Raw genomic sequence first — 14491 nt, 5'->3', positions numbered from 1 at the left:
TAACTTGATTCTAAGACTGGACCATGCATTATTCTACATGTAGTGCGTGATGAAGAATATTAAATGACCATTAAATGCAGTATTTCTCTAACGTGGAGACGTGAAGGCTAGACAATGACGGAAACTATCGATGCGATTCAGTAGCTTTAGGAATGCAGAGAAGGAGGACTGAACTGATAACTGGAATCATAACATATTCTTGGCAGACTCAGAGGCAGAGCCAGGGTGAGCCGGGCACTGCGAGGCAGGAAGTAAGTGAAGGGTCGAGGATACAGGTGGGGGCTGTATCGCTCCTCAGCGAGGCTTCAGGAGACAGGAGCTGAATCTGGTGTCCAGGCCCTTTTGAGGCCTAGAAACGGGGACTTTTCAATAGAATAACGTGCACACTGAGAAACGTGGCAACGTAGCTTTACATAGACCTGATATTCGTAGTATTCACGAGAACTGGAAACTGGCATACTAGAGGTGGACACAACTATAATTGCGTCTTGAATCGAACATAGGGAATACATATGCATATTTAATCATGCACACATAACATATGATGGATGACACGTAGGGACACAGAACATGGCAAAATTTACTTTTCCACATAACTAAGCCATTCTTACCATCAAACAAGTATTCCCTTTATATAAGAATCACATACATCATGGATTTGAATTTAGACCCATGTTATACATTCAAATATGTATTGCCTTCAAATTAGAATCACTTATATCGTTATTTGTTAAATAATCAAGAGAATGAACACAGAGTTCACTTATTATCATTGGTATGAAGTTACATCCATAATACATAATAATACTTTCTAAAAACTTGAATATAATAAAAACACAAAGAAGAGAGACAACCCTCATAGAAGCTTCTTCCTAACAGAAGTAACAAGCTTTTGAAAAGCCTATAGGTCTCAGCTGTGATACTGTTGACTTGGCTGGTGCTTGTTTTTTTAATGACATTCTGTATATTAATCATGACTCAGGCATTGCATTGGAAAGAGGTGATCATCCCACTCAAGGTCAAAGTTAAATGCAAATGGATGGTAAGGCAACAAAAGAATGTATATTTATCTTGGCACTCCAATGATGCTCTAGGTGCTCTAGAGCATCATTGGAGTGCCTACAGTACTGGCAGTGTGCTTGTGGTCAAAATTATTAACCAGATCCAACCTACTAATCATCCCTAATTGAGCATTCCCATCAGCCCACTGGTTGGTGTGAACTTTGTTTTAGAGTATATTGTGTGCAGTGCAAGCATCATCAATGAGAACATGCCATTTCAGGAATGAGGCTGCAGCTCCTTGGCAAAGTGGTCACATGAGCCAATGAGGCATGCAGTACAGCCAAAGGCAGACATGGCAGACTAATAGAGGCACATGTCCTCTGGTACTGGGAACTCATTAAATGTAACCATGGGTACATTCTGTACAGCAACCTTAAATGCAGCATTTCCTTTTCAGAACCCTTCAGGAAGGGCTGACATTTGGCATGATGAGCTGAGCCCAGGTTGTCAATCTTCAGAGGGGCGTATGGGGCTGCTGCATTCAAGTTATGCAAACAGCACCATCCCCCGATAAAGAATCTCTCGTGTGGAGATGCACAATTTTCAAATAAGTTTAAAAATGGACCGTAGTCTGACGCGGGATGATATTCCTCCAAAGACGTCTCTCAGAGACATTTTTGGAGGAATATCACCCTGCGTCAGAATCCCGTTTTTATCCTTTTGCTATTCACTATTTCAGAGATATACTACGGTCCGTTTTTAAACTTATTTGAAAATTGTGCTGCTCTACACAAGAGATTCTTTATCGGGGGCTCCGTTGTTGGCTGTCTCCAGATTAAGGTTACCTGTGGATTTAGATGGTAATTCTGACTGGCTGGATAAACGAGAGTAATAAATCCCGGGGCTCCGTTTTTTGGCCGTCTTCAGATCGATTACCATATCTCTGTGTCTAGTTTGGGCGCCACCAGTGAGGAATTGTGCTTTCACATTATCAGAAGAGGTTACAGTACTTGCCTTGTTCTTTAAGTTTCTGCCACAAGTTACGGACCATTGGTGGGCAAATTTGCTTTTAAACTAATAATAGCCATAAGAACATACACAAACGTATGAGATATTGCGTTAGAAAGTGGGAAGATATTGTGTTGGTCCTGATGAAGGTGGGCAGTTATCTGCATTGGACCCACCGAAAGGCGTCAACGCTTTAATGTTGGGAATTACCACGGATATGTGACATTTGCAAATAATTGCTTTTGATTATCCAGCTAGAATTTGCTCTTGCCTAAAGCACTTTTGCACATAATTTATTTTGTCTATAGGTCTTAGTACCGTGGTATTCCCTGATTTGAAATTAATTTTTCTTGCTCTGTGTGTTTCTTTCCCACATGTCTATATTTGCTGTTCTAATATTATATTTTTAATTTGTTTTTAATTGTATAATGAATTTTTTATGAACTTTTGCATTATTGTTAGAACACTGTCTAATAAACTGTAACGTCATTGTTTTTTACATATTTTCCATTGCACTGATTTGGTTTTCTTGGTTCATAGTACCTATATGTGGCAATTGGTTATATATATCTGGTAGACCACTTAGTGTGATTGTGAGATTGAATGATTATATTACGTTCCCAGGGGAGCTTTTTATGACAATTGTCGGGTGGTACCCAACCCCGGTGGTTTACTTGGGTCCCTCTCTCTTTTTCCCAAGGAATGAACATTAGACCATGACATGATTCTGACCAAGGAAGCCAGCACTGAACCTGGGGGCATGCTGAGCATGGTTTGTGGCTGCAACTCGTATACCCAACACATGGTGGTGATCATAGATAGTAACTCAAAGTACCGAGTAATGGAGGTGACCCCTTCCACCACATTTTCTAGCCTCTGACCAATCTTGGAGAAGGTGTTCCCCACGTTTTGTCTACCCCAGATGCTTCAGACTGACAATGGGCCTCCTTTTCAAAGTTAAGAACTCAGGGAGTACTTCCAGTCCCAGGGTATATCCCACCGGAGAATCGTGCCACTAAGGCCTCAAGCTAATGGCGAGGCAGAATGATTTTTGAGGACCTTGAACAAGACTCTGCATATAGGGGTTCCCAAATTGAGGAGGTGGAGTGGCACCTGTTCCAGTTCCTGAGGAGCTACCGTAAAACCCCTCATAGCATGTCGCCTACGGCACTGCTATTCAAAAGACCAGTAATAGACAGTATCCCCACCGGGGCTGGGTGACGGCCAGAACCATTGGACATCACTGCAGTGCAGACCAAATGGAAAACTGCCAACTGTCGAGCCAGCTAGGCCAGATGAACCGTCTCCCCCAGTTTATGGGTGGGTGACACAGTGATCCTGTGAGATCAGCGTCCTGGATGGAAGTTCAGGACCTCTTTTGAAAAGGGCCAGTGGCAGCACAGCAAGGCACCATGCTTACCGCTACAAGTGGGTGGGAGCTCACCTGCGGAATGCTTCCCAGTTTAAGCAAGTACCAACCAGAGGGTGTCCCCCAATCCTAGGAGACATGACAGAAGGGGAAGCATGGGCCGAAACATGTGAGAGGCCCCATCCACCCTAGGTAGAATGTGTGTGTGTACGCAACTGAGGCGCTGTTGTCAGTGAAGTTGTGCTTCAGCCATACGGCTGTAATAAGGGTTCCCAAAACTCCTGTGGAATCTAAAGTTGACATGGAACTGCGACCCAACAAAACTCCCATGAAATGCCCTTCAATACAGTGCCACAACTGTAGCATAATGAGGTGGTGAAATCCTGTTTTACTAAAGAACATCAACTCCCATAAGAAGCCCCCCACTAGTGAGCCCCAAACGTAGCATGATGACGCAGTTGTCAACTCAGGGTCCGGCATACATCACATTTATATGCTGCTCTAGGAATACAAAAACGCAACTCAGAGAGCAGGTCATCATCTTCATTGGACGGACGAAGGATCGGTAGGTTGGATGCAGGTCCTTACCCTTGACAAGGTAATCTGCACAAGCTGTCCATCAACGCGCTTAAGGCATCTACCTAGACCATTTACAGGGCCTTCCTGTTGATATCATATTAGCATGAGTTGGGTAGATAATTTGAGGTCAATGTAATAAAGGCATTACAGATTTATTAGGCAATTACCTTTTTTTTTTTAATAACTGATTGTGATAAAAACCTTCAGAAATTCTGGTCATAGAAACCGCTCGGAATTTATCTACCAAGCGGTTCCATTTTGTTTAATCTGACACGGTTGTAGGTGTTTTTAGGACCAAAAAATTCTGCACCCCTGACAAACAAACCACTTGATAAGTCGTACAAAACAAGAGGACCATTTATTAAAAGCATACCTTAATTGTGACGGTACATACAACTATAAATCATCATGCTAATACCTCACAAATCGCCTACCAAAATAAAATACTATAATGATAATATATTGGTATGTCCTTGATGCACATTTCAAGTTACTGATTATGTTTATACATATATCGTCTCCTGCAACATGGCTTTGTGAAAAATAAGAGTGTGACTACAGGGCGGAGCACCCATACATGTTTTTGATGCTAAAGAAAACACATAGTAAGGGTAAGTGCAATTCCTGAAGGAGAGTAAGCACACATATATGAGCACAAGTTGTTGTGCTGTGCTATATCATCATTAGTCTCACCACGCACCTTGATCACATACAATAAAGTAATGTCTGTTGTGCAGTGTCCACAGGGTATTTGGGTGTGGTTTGAATTTAAACATTTTCTGGAAATGAATTACAAAACAAACTTGTCTTTCTTCACATTTCTGCAGGTTCCAAAATAAAAACCAAACAAGTTAGAAAATGCTATTTGCTATTTCCATGCCCGGAATGAGCAGACTTTAGGCAGGGATACCATCGCCAATATAGGCCTGATGACGGCCTCTGACTCATGCAGGCATGAGAAATGGCCGGAATATGTGGTCAAGATATTAGTGGACAGGTGGCTCATTATATCCCTTCAATAAAGCATGTGATATCCTTTTTAATAATATCTGTAGTACTCCCCTAAGAAAGGGGAAATTCCCATTGGAGTATACCCCAAGATATTTTTAAACTACCGAGGTCCTTTCTATTATCCTGTTGATTTTATGTGAGCTCCCAAATATCAGTTGAGTCCACCAAGGTGCTATCTACCTAGTAATGTGTGGATAGATCACCTATGATGAAGCATGCGACAATAAGTGGATGAGGTGACGTATCCACACCTGCAGCTGACTTAGGGCTCTGTTAAGTGTCCACTGTGTTAATCCAAGCACCAATGTTGTTGCCAACTACTTGGCTAAAATCTTCAATACCATGTTCAGCACAGGACACTTCCCCAAGCAATGGAAAAGGGCAATAATCCTCAAGATGTTAACAGCTACTATCCTATATCCAGGCTTCCGTTACCAGCCAAGATGGCTAAAAAAGCCACGAACATTCAATTGTCATCATACATTGAAACTAACAATCGTCTTGAGAAGACCCTGTTTGGATTCAGAAGTGGCCATAGTACGGAAACTGCACTTATTGTGGCCACAGAGGAAATCAGATTAGCCCCTAGGTGTTCTCATAGATGACAAGCTAACCTACAAAGACCAAGTCAATGCCGTCATCTCTTCCTGTATCTATTCCCTTTGATGCATTAAAGATTGTGGTAACAACCTTAGTCTTTGAAAGACCGGATTACTGCAATGGACTCTTCCAAAATCTACAAAAAAGGTCATTGAATAAACTCCAGACAATGCTGAACACTACAGCAATGATGCTCCTTAACATACCCAAATTCGAAAAGGCACCCCAGGCCATAAGTAAGCTACATTGGCTTCCTATTGAGCTGGAGATTCATCAAATGCACTGCTCTTAAATGAAACTGTCTTCCCCAAAATCTTAAATCTTCCACCACTCTCTTGGTATTCAGAAAGTTGCTAAAAACTTGGCTTTTCTCTAACTTACTAACCCTTCTCCATTGATCACAGAGAATGCCAAGATGCAGCCGGGTATAGGTGCGCTCTACAAATCACATCAATATCAATTTGGTGTGATTTATGTTTGCCAGAGTGCCTTTATGTCTTTTGGTCTATCTACATGGTGTCTATAACTAATGGAAAGCAATTTGTCTGTCTCGAATGCTTCTGCCTATCCTTCCCTCTATGTGTTCACCTGCCCCCTTACCCGTGTGTATTATTATTATTATTATTAATTAAATTTAATGAGCGCGACAGCTACCCATAAGGGTTTCCCGGCGCTGAAAGACAAGTACAACAAGACACCAGGCAGAAAAGTTAGAGATCAAAAAGCCAGGTTTGCGAAATCGCATATGACAGTTTTCCATCCGAATGACCAAGGGAAGTGAGTTCCACAGTCTGGGTCCTAAGTTCGCAAAGGAACCACCTCCCATTCTGGTAAGTCTAAACTTCGGTACATTGAAGAGATGGTGGGATGAGGAGCGAAGTGAGCGAGCAGGAATGTAAGGGCTGACAAGGGCCTGAAGGTAAAGGGGAGCTAATCCGATTTTATTTTGCGCATAAAGCTCAATGCTTTAAACTTTATCCGATTTTCAACACGGAGCCAATGCAGCTCCCTCAGGCGTTCTGAAATATGGTCACGTTTCCAACCGCCACAAAGAAGCTGAGCCGCAGCATTTTGTACCAGTTGAAGGTGCCGTGTGACGGCCTTGGCAGGCCCCAGGTAGAGCACGTTGCCGTAATCTAACCTAGAGGTTACCAAGGCATTCACAACGGATCTCTGGGTGTTATCGGGGAGCATCCAAAAGATTTTACGCAGCCATCGTAAGATGGAAAAACAGGTGGCTGCGACTTTGTTAACCTGATCTTTCATGGATAGTCCCTTGTCGATAATTACTCCCAGATTTCGCACTTGTTCAGACGGAGTTGGTAAGGGACCCATGGCAGTAGACCAATGTCTAAGGTTCCAAAGGTCGGGTTTATTTCCAAGGACCAAAACCTCAGTCTTTCCACCATTTAACTTAAGCAGGTTGCGATTCATCCAGCCGGATATTTCGCTAAGGCCAGCTTGCAGAGGGGAAGGAGCAGTGGGATCTATTTGAGATAGTGAAAAAACAATTTGTGAATCATCAGCGTAGGTGTAGAGGTTTAGTCCAGAACGTTGTGCAACATAAGCCAAAGGTGTAACATATACATTAAAAAGAAGAGGACTAAGGATTGATCCCTGGGGCTGCTTGTTAATGGGTAATTGTTAGTGGATGTGTTGCTGTGTCTGTCTGCATACATGCATGCTCTGTGTGGAAATGTGGTGTGTGTGTGGCAGTGAAATACACTTTGCGCATGTACTATACAAAAGCCAAACATGCTGGCTGTGGCAGTCCCTTTTTAGGTTTTGCCTGCATAGTGCTTGCGCTGTGCTAGTAAAATCTATTGTATATAACAAATCTTAAAAAGGACTTACATCCCACCTTCACTTCTTATTGGCCTGTGTGCTTTCCACTTAACCTTTCCTCTTTTTCTATTGTTTGAAGCTTGTTCTCCCTTCTGTGTTTCTTATCAGTTTCCCATGGCCCAACTTCTCCTTTTCATCCACGTTGGAGGGGGAACTTCTTTTATCCAGTGTAATCTGAACTGTGCACATGCACACCATGTAATGCACAGATCGTTCCCTTTATGCTTATGAGCCTGCTTTGTGTGGCAGTACTCGACCTATGCGTACGAATCTCATATTGGAGTACTTTAAAGATATTTTCCCATTCATGTTCCTAAACCTACTGTGGCAGTGGTGTCTGTGCTCTGAACATGCGCAGTAGTAGCAGTGTCTCTGAGCCTATGCAGCTTTCTTGCGTCTGTACTCTGAACATTCACTGCGTCAGCTGTCTGAGCCCCACACGCACGTGCAGTGGCCTCACTAAGGCAGCTGCACAGGTCGCTTGATGTCTGCCAGGAATCAGCTGTGATGGGTCCGGGCTCTTCACAGTCAGCTTGCCCTACACCCGAGAACAGTGGAAACTTTAAACTTGAGCCATTTAACAAGACTGTTGAGGAGAGGTACACTCTGGCTCAATGGGGAGATGCCTTAAGAGGAGGAGAATCGGATAAGACACTTTTGGCGGGGTACAGGGAATACGGTTTGGGGATACCTCGCTGATCTCATCCTGCTGACGGCTCTCGTGCTGTTAATTATATTTTCAACAAAAACACATACTAGAATGTATTAATTTGTTTATTGTGTCTTGCAGATGTGTCACTATGTTCTCTTCTGTATATGACAAGATGCAAATTGTGCACCGACCATGTGCATTGCATTTTGCACCAGCGAAACATTTACAAATATGGTGTAAATGTTTCAAAGCCACCAATTTAGCCACAGCTTGGCTTCTCTCTGCCCTGAGATTAAGCCTCACTTATATGCATGGATTCATGGTAGCTCCATGTGGGCTCCTGTTCCCAGGAGCCAGGTAGTTGGAATAAGCATTTGCGGTGGTGCCCTGAAATCTGAGGTCACTTTGCATGTGAAAGTGCTTGTGATAACGTTAAGCACATAGCAGGCAATAAAAAGAACAAGACAAGTGACCACAAGGACCGACTTCTGCTACAGCTGCAACTAGGGGAAAGAGCATACTATGAATGTGGATTGCAATCAGTCTTGGTTTTCCTGGCACCAGCACTTGGTATTCTGGAATTTTAAGTCCAATTCTTGCACAGAGGGAAGCATGCTTAGTTCCACCATTAACTGATAAGCCAGAACGTGCTAGAATCCCACAGAGTCCTGCCCGTCTGCGCCCGTCAGCGTCCCGGAGGCGGTCGGGGCGGCGGGCTGAGCTCTGCTACCAGGCATGTGCCATACAGGGTCACCTGTGCGGCGATATACTTCTGGGGAGCTTCGCGCTCTCTTTACTCAAGCCGGTGGCTGTTGCACTGTCTTCCCTGGTCGTCACCGAGGTAAGTCCACCTGCCCTGCTTGTGGCTGGTGCCCCTCCCGCGCTTTGTCATCGTCTCCTAATAATAACATCGCCAGCGTTGGATATCTCTGCATCTTATTAAACACGAGATCGGCATGTAGACATGCACAGGATATTTTTGAGCTCCTGGATACGTTAAAGCCACTTTGTCTTATGCTCACCGAGACGTGGTGGGGTGAATTCTCTAATCCAGATGTCGCCATGGCAATCCCGCCTGATTATAACATCTTCAGGAAGGATAGAGCTAAGGGAAGGGGCGGTGGAGTGGCACTGGTGGTGAAGAAAGGCACGCCTTGTGCTATCTTGCCAGTGGACGACATCCGCGGCTCTGAGACCCTTGCTTTCTCTATCACTCTGGCACCGCACCAATCAGTCAAGGGATTACTGGTCTATAGACCGCCTGGTCCATCGGGTACGTTCTTCGAAGATCTCGACTCCGTTCTGCTGGGACTGGCCCTGAAAGCAGAACATTGCATTGTGGCGGGGGATTTCAACTTCCGGATGGATGATCCGGCGGACCCTGCCGCTACTAAACTTTCAGAGGCTATGGCCCCGCTGGGACAGATCCCTTATCTGCAGGGGCCTACGCATGACAAGGGGCATACGCTTGACCAGGTTTTCTCGTCATCCCCACTTGAGGTGATAGAGATTGTCCCGGTACTATGGTCAGACCATCTGCTTGCTAAATTTTCAATCAAAGGCACAGTTAAAGCGGCTGTTGCTTTGCCACAGCAGCAGGGTCGAGTCCATAGGGCTTACCATCGAGTTACCCCTGCGATGCTGGCCCAGGCCGCCCTGGATCACCCCTGCCCCCTCTCTGGCGACCTAGAGAAGGATCTGGAGTCCTTGCATGCGTGGCTTGTAGTCAGGCTAAACGATCTCGCCCCGGAACTGACCCCCCGCTTGACACCGAAACGGGTCTCCGCTCCGTGGTTCACCGCAGCACTGTCGGCTACGCCGCAGCAGTGTAAGGTGGCCGAAAGAGCTTGGCGGGCACAATACGACACAGTGGCCAAGCTGACCTATAAGATGGCGGTTAAGGCCTATCACCGGGACATCCGCCTGGGAAAAAAAGCCTATTTGGCAGGGAGGATAGAGGCCGCTTCCAACTCCTGTAAGGAGATTTTCTCCATTGTGAGAGAATTTACATCTCCGCGGTCTAATACCTCTGATGAGAGGCCAGTTGATTCCTGGGCGTCGGATCTTGCTAACTTTTTTACTAGCAAGATCCAACTGATACAGGACTCCTTTCCATCGAGTGTACCCGTGGGGCTGATTAACCCTGAGGCTAACCGGCCCCCTCTGGCCTCGCCAGGTTTGACGTTGGGCGTGTTTTCACCTATTTCTTCCCCCGCCTCTTTAGCACTCATGGGCAATCTCAAATCGGGCTCGCCGCTGGACCCGTGTCCCGCTAAGTTTCTGGCAAAAATGGCAGAGGTGATTAATCCCCTGGCAAACCCGCTATTGAATCTCTCGCTGAGCCGGGGGGTGGTTCCGCAGGCCTGGAAGCAGGCAATGGTCATCCCGCTGCTCAAGAAGCCTGGCCTGGACCCGAAGGCCCCAGTCAACTACAGGCCTATCTCTCTGCTGCCGGCTCTCACGAAAATTGTGGAAAAGCACGTTCAGACGGTGCTTTCCAATTTTCTGGAGACAAATGAGATCCTGCATGCCACTCAGTCTGGCTTCCGTCCAAACCTCAGCACAGAGACCGCGCTCCTTGAGGTATCAGAAACCATTAAAGGGGTTCTGGACTCGGGAGGCAAAGCCATGCTGGTGTTGCTGGATTTGTCGGCGGCTTTCAACACCGTCCCCCATGATGGCCTTCTCGCAAGACTCTATGAGATAGGACTACGGGGGACGGTGCTCAGCTGGTTTTCCTCCTTTCTAGCTGGCCGCCGGCAAACGGTCTGGGCCTCGCCGGATTCCGCCGTGATGCCGCCTTTGGGAGTCGGGGTCCCACAGGGCTCTATTTTGAGCCCGACCCTTTTTAACATCTTCATGACCCCTTTGGCGGCGTTGGCGGAGTCGTTCGGGGCCCGGATCGTATCCTACGCAGACGACACCCAGCTCCTCTTCTCGTGTAAGAGAGGAGGAGACTTTGATGGGGAGAGTATCCGGGATTGCCTTGGGGCTGTTTTTCAATGGTTCCAACTGAACAGCCTCAAGTGCAATTCCGATAAGTCCGAGGTACTCTTCTTTGGGTGCGACACGGAGCCAGACTGGCAGGCTTGGTGGCCCATCAATATGTTCCCTCCGTCGTGTTCATCCCAGATTGCGAAGAACTTGGGGGTCAAGATGGATAAGGGGCTTACGTTGAAATCCCAGATCCTCGGGGTGTCAGGGATGTGCTTTGGCCTCCTTAGGATGCTGCGGAGGTTTCTTCCTCTTTTGTCTGAGGAGCACAGAAAGCTGACTGTGCAGGCCCTGATCGGCTCTAGGCTAGATTATTCGAACGCTCTCTACTTGGGCCTGCCAGAGTACCTGCTACAGCGGCTCCAAGTGGTGCAGAATGCTGCTGCGAGAGCTATCTTTGGCCTGAATAGACGTGCCAGTGCAGCAGGCTTGCTGCAGACTTTCCACTGGCTTCCAATCCGCAAGCGGATCGCCTTCAAGGTTTTGACCTTGGCCTACAAGGCCCTCCATGCGGTTGGAGCAAAGTACCTCCAAAAGAGACTTGTATTCTACCACCCTGCGCGTTCCTTGAGATCGGAATGTCTGTTCTTGGCGGTGGTCCCGCGAGTGAAGAGAGCTCGACTGGGAGGTCGCTCCTTTGGACTACTGGCGCCACAGTTGTGGAACTCTCTGCCGCTCACACTTCGGGGAGCCACCAGCCTTCTTGCCTTTAGAAAAGGTCTTAAAACCTGGTTGTTTACCCAGTAGGCTGCATATATCTGGTTTGCCCTCTTTTTCGCTGTCTTCTTCTTTTCTTTTTTAACTGTGTTATGTTATTGTGCTGTAGTCCTCCTTACTCAAAGCGCCGGGACACTCTTTTTGAGTAGCCATGCGCTATACAAAAGTAAATATAACATAACATAACATAACATAACACTGATAACATGAGGGCATTTTGAAGTGTGTACTACCGAGGTGAATTTCCAAGCTCTGCCTTGCATGCTTTCAGGTTGAGGTATAAACCATTGATGCCTATGGCTAAGCAGCAATGGGTAGCTTTGCTGATTTTAGTTACCATTCCAATAATAATGAGTTACCATTCCAATAAATAACAACTAAAAAATGTGGTCTGAAACATTTCTCAGATGATGTGGTGTTGAGTTACACTGGGTGAGGAGAAGCTGGGCGTTGTAATTATCAAAATGTATTGTAATCAAATTAATCAAAAACACCCCACCTTTCATGACACATTTGTCACATGGGATCTATGCCCCAGAAAAGTGAACGTGACCCCAAAAGGTGTGATCTGTTAAACTTGGCAAAAGTTTTTGACGTAATTATGAACACTTTCTCATGTCAACAAGTCCTACGAGCGGACTTTGTGTTTTCAGAGACTTCCTTCATGGCTGGGTCTTGCTAGATTCTCCTCACTTTCTGTGGTGGGCAATTTCTCGTATTCTGGATGAAATGAGAAAACCTCAGCGGGCCTTTGTGCACTCCTTTTCAGCTTGTTGTGTCTGAGTGCTCTCAGAAAACCACAAGGGGCTATTGCGCACCTGTGCTGAGCCTATAGCCTACCCTCTGTTCTAGATAGCAGCAGCATTACATTGTATAGCCACATTCATTATGTTGTCTATGTACACTCCTAGACAACAGCGGAATAGCTTTATGCACTCGTGGTCAGGATCTTGCCGATTAAGGCCATAACATTTATTGATTTGTGTTGTGAAGTCTCTGTAAATGTGTTATGGAAAGTGGTGACCACCAGACTTTATGGATGTAAGCCTCTCCAGAGAAATTCCACCTTTCACATGAAGCCTCTTTCGCTAACCATCTCATGCTCTTCTGTCTTAGTTCTCACCTAAGCACTAAATCTATCTTCGGTTGCTTGGTTAATAGAGCCTGAAACTGGATGGATTATTTTTACTCTTCTCCTGTGGTCTAAAGATACAAAGCTTGTGGATTCCATTGACTAGGAAGAAATAGTATTTGTTGGGTGTATCACTTGTTTGTTCCTAGACAGAGAATATTCTATGAAAACTAACTAAGGAAGAAGCATTCCCTTGGAAATTCTCATCAATCAGTTTCGAAAGGACTCTACTCAATCCATTTACGTCATGTGGATTTGGAACACTGCACTATTATCGGTGCAACAAAAACAGCAGACACGCCTGTTAAAAATCAATAGACGGCAATAACATAATTTGCTGCCACTAGGGAGCATTTACAAGAAGCTCCTAAAACAAATGGGGTTTTCTGAATATAATTTAATTGGATATCCGCATATCCATGTGCTAGAAGAAGCAATTTGTAATCTTCCAATTAAATCACTGCTAGAGATATGTTGGCCACATTGGTCCCGGTCAGTAAACATAAGTGAAGTTCAGCTGAACAGAATTCACTCTGTCCACCGAACCTAACTTGATTAACGTTTTGTAATAAAATGTTTCATCTTGCTTGTACTCCCCGACCACAACTGAATGTTGTATTAGGCAGCTTCCATTCCTCCTCGTGTTGTTTTCTGGAGTGGGACACTTTTCCCCCCCAGTGTAAACAAGAATGGCCTATGCTGTGCCAAAGGAAATATTTGTTTGTTCAAAGTGTAAGAGAAGGACGTGAAAATGTGAGTCCAGAGGTTTAACAATTAACCACAATGAAGGCCCTCTTAGAGGTTTCCCAGGGATAGCCATGTGCCTACACCATTAACCCTTTTATCGAGAATGGATGCTGTTCGGCACTCAATCTTACTATCTCTGTCTGCACCAAAGAATGATTTGCTCCAATGTTGCTAAACTGCTTCTCACACAATTGCCATTGATTTATAAATTCTGTGTCCTGCATAGGCCGGAGTGCAAGGAAGTTATCATAGCAGTGACATGCAGCTCGATTCAATTGTTTGTTGAGCATTTCTTTTAAAGCTCCGGCTATATCCGATGTGGGCCCAAAATTTGCTCACTGCAGCCGAGATGATACAGGCATAAGTGCTTTGGTCGTTAGTGCAGCACTTTCACCATTTGGAATCCTAATACTGCCGGTGTCACATTTTTTACTGTTAATGCATGTTTTTATTTAGCCACTTGGGTCAGCAGACACACATTGTGACAGTTTATCAGTCACATATACCATGCATTCTTAATATAGTGATTCACTAAGTGCATTGCTGCATCTCGTCTAGACATAACAGAACCAGTGGCGGCCGTCACAAACAAAATGTGGCGGGGCAGGTGGACAGAATGCATGAGAGCGCGCAGGAGGGGGAGCGTGGGAGAGGGTGCGGGGGGGGGGTGAGTTTAATAATTATTTATTTTAGATGGGAGACTTACCTGAAGCTACCGGCCTCCTCCCGCGTTGTGCCTCTGTGTTCTTCTTCCTGGTCCCAGCAGACACTGGGACAGCATCACAGATTCTTTGTGCAATCCCTGCACTGCTTTCATGCTATGAGAGGAGCGCTG

At 45.4% G+C, this 14491-nt stretch overlaps 1 protein-coding gene across 3 annotated transcripts in view; it reads left to right on the top strand.

The window, feature by feature from the left end:
* The window catches only part of IL17RB (interleukin 17 receptor B), a 321832-nt gene that overhangs the window by 184320 nt on the left and 123021 nt on the right, over nucleotides 1–14491 (top strand). The gene's annotated exons all lie outside the window — the stretch shown is intronic.

The sequence above is a fragment of the Lissotriton helveticus genome, chromosome 9 (assembly GCF_964261635.1).
Source record: "Lissotriton helveticus chromosome 9, aLisHel1.1, whole genome shotgun sequence".
NCBI lineage: Eukaryota > Metazoa > Chordata > Amphibia > Caudata > Salamandridae > Lissotriton > Lissotriton helveticus.
This window is presented reverse-complemented; position numbering and strand designations above follow the sequence as displayed.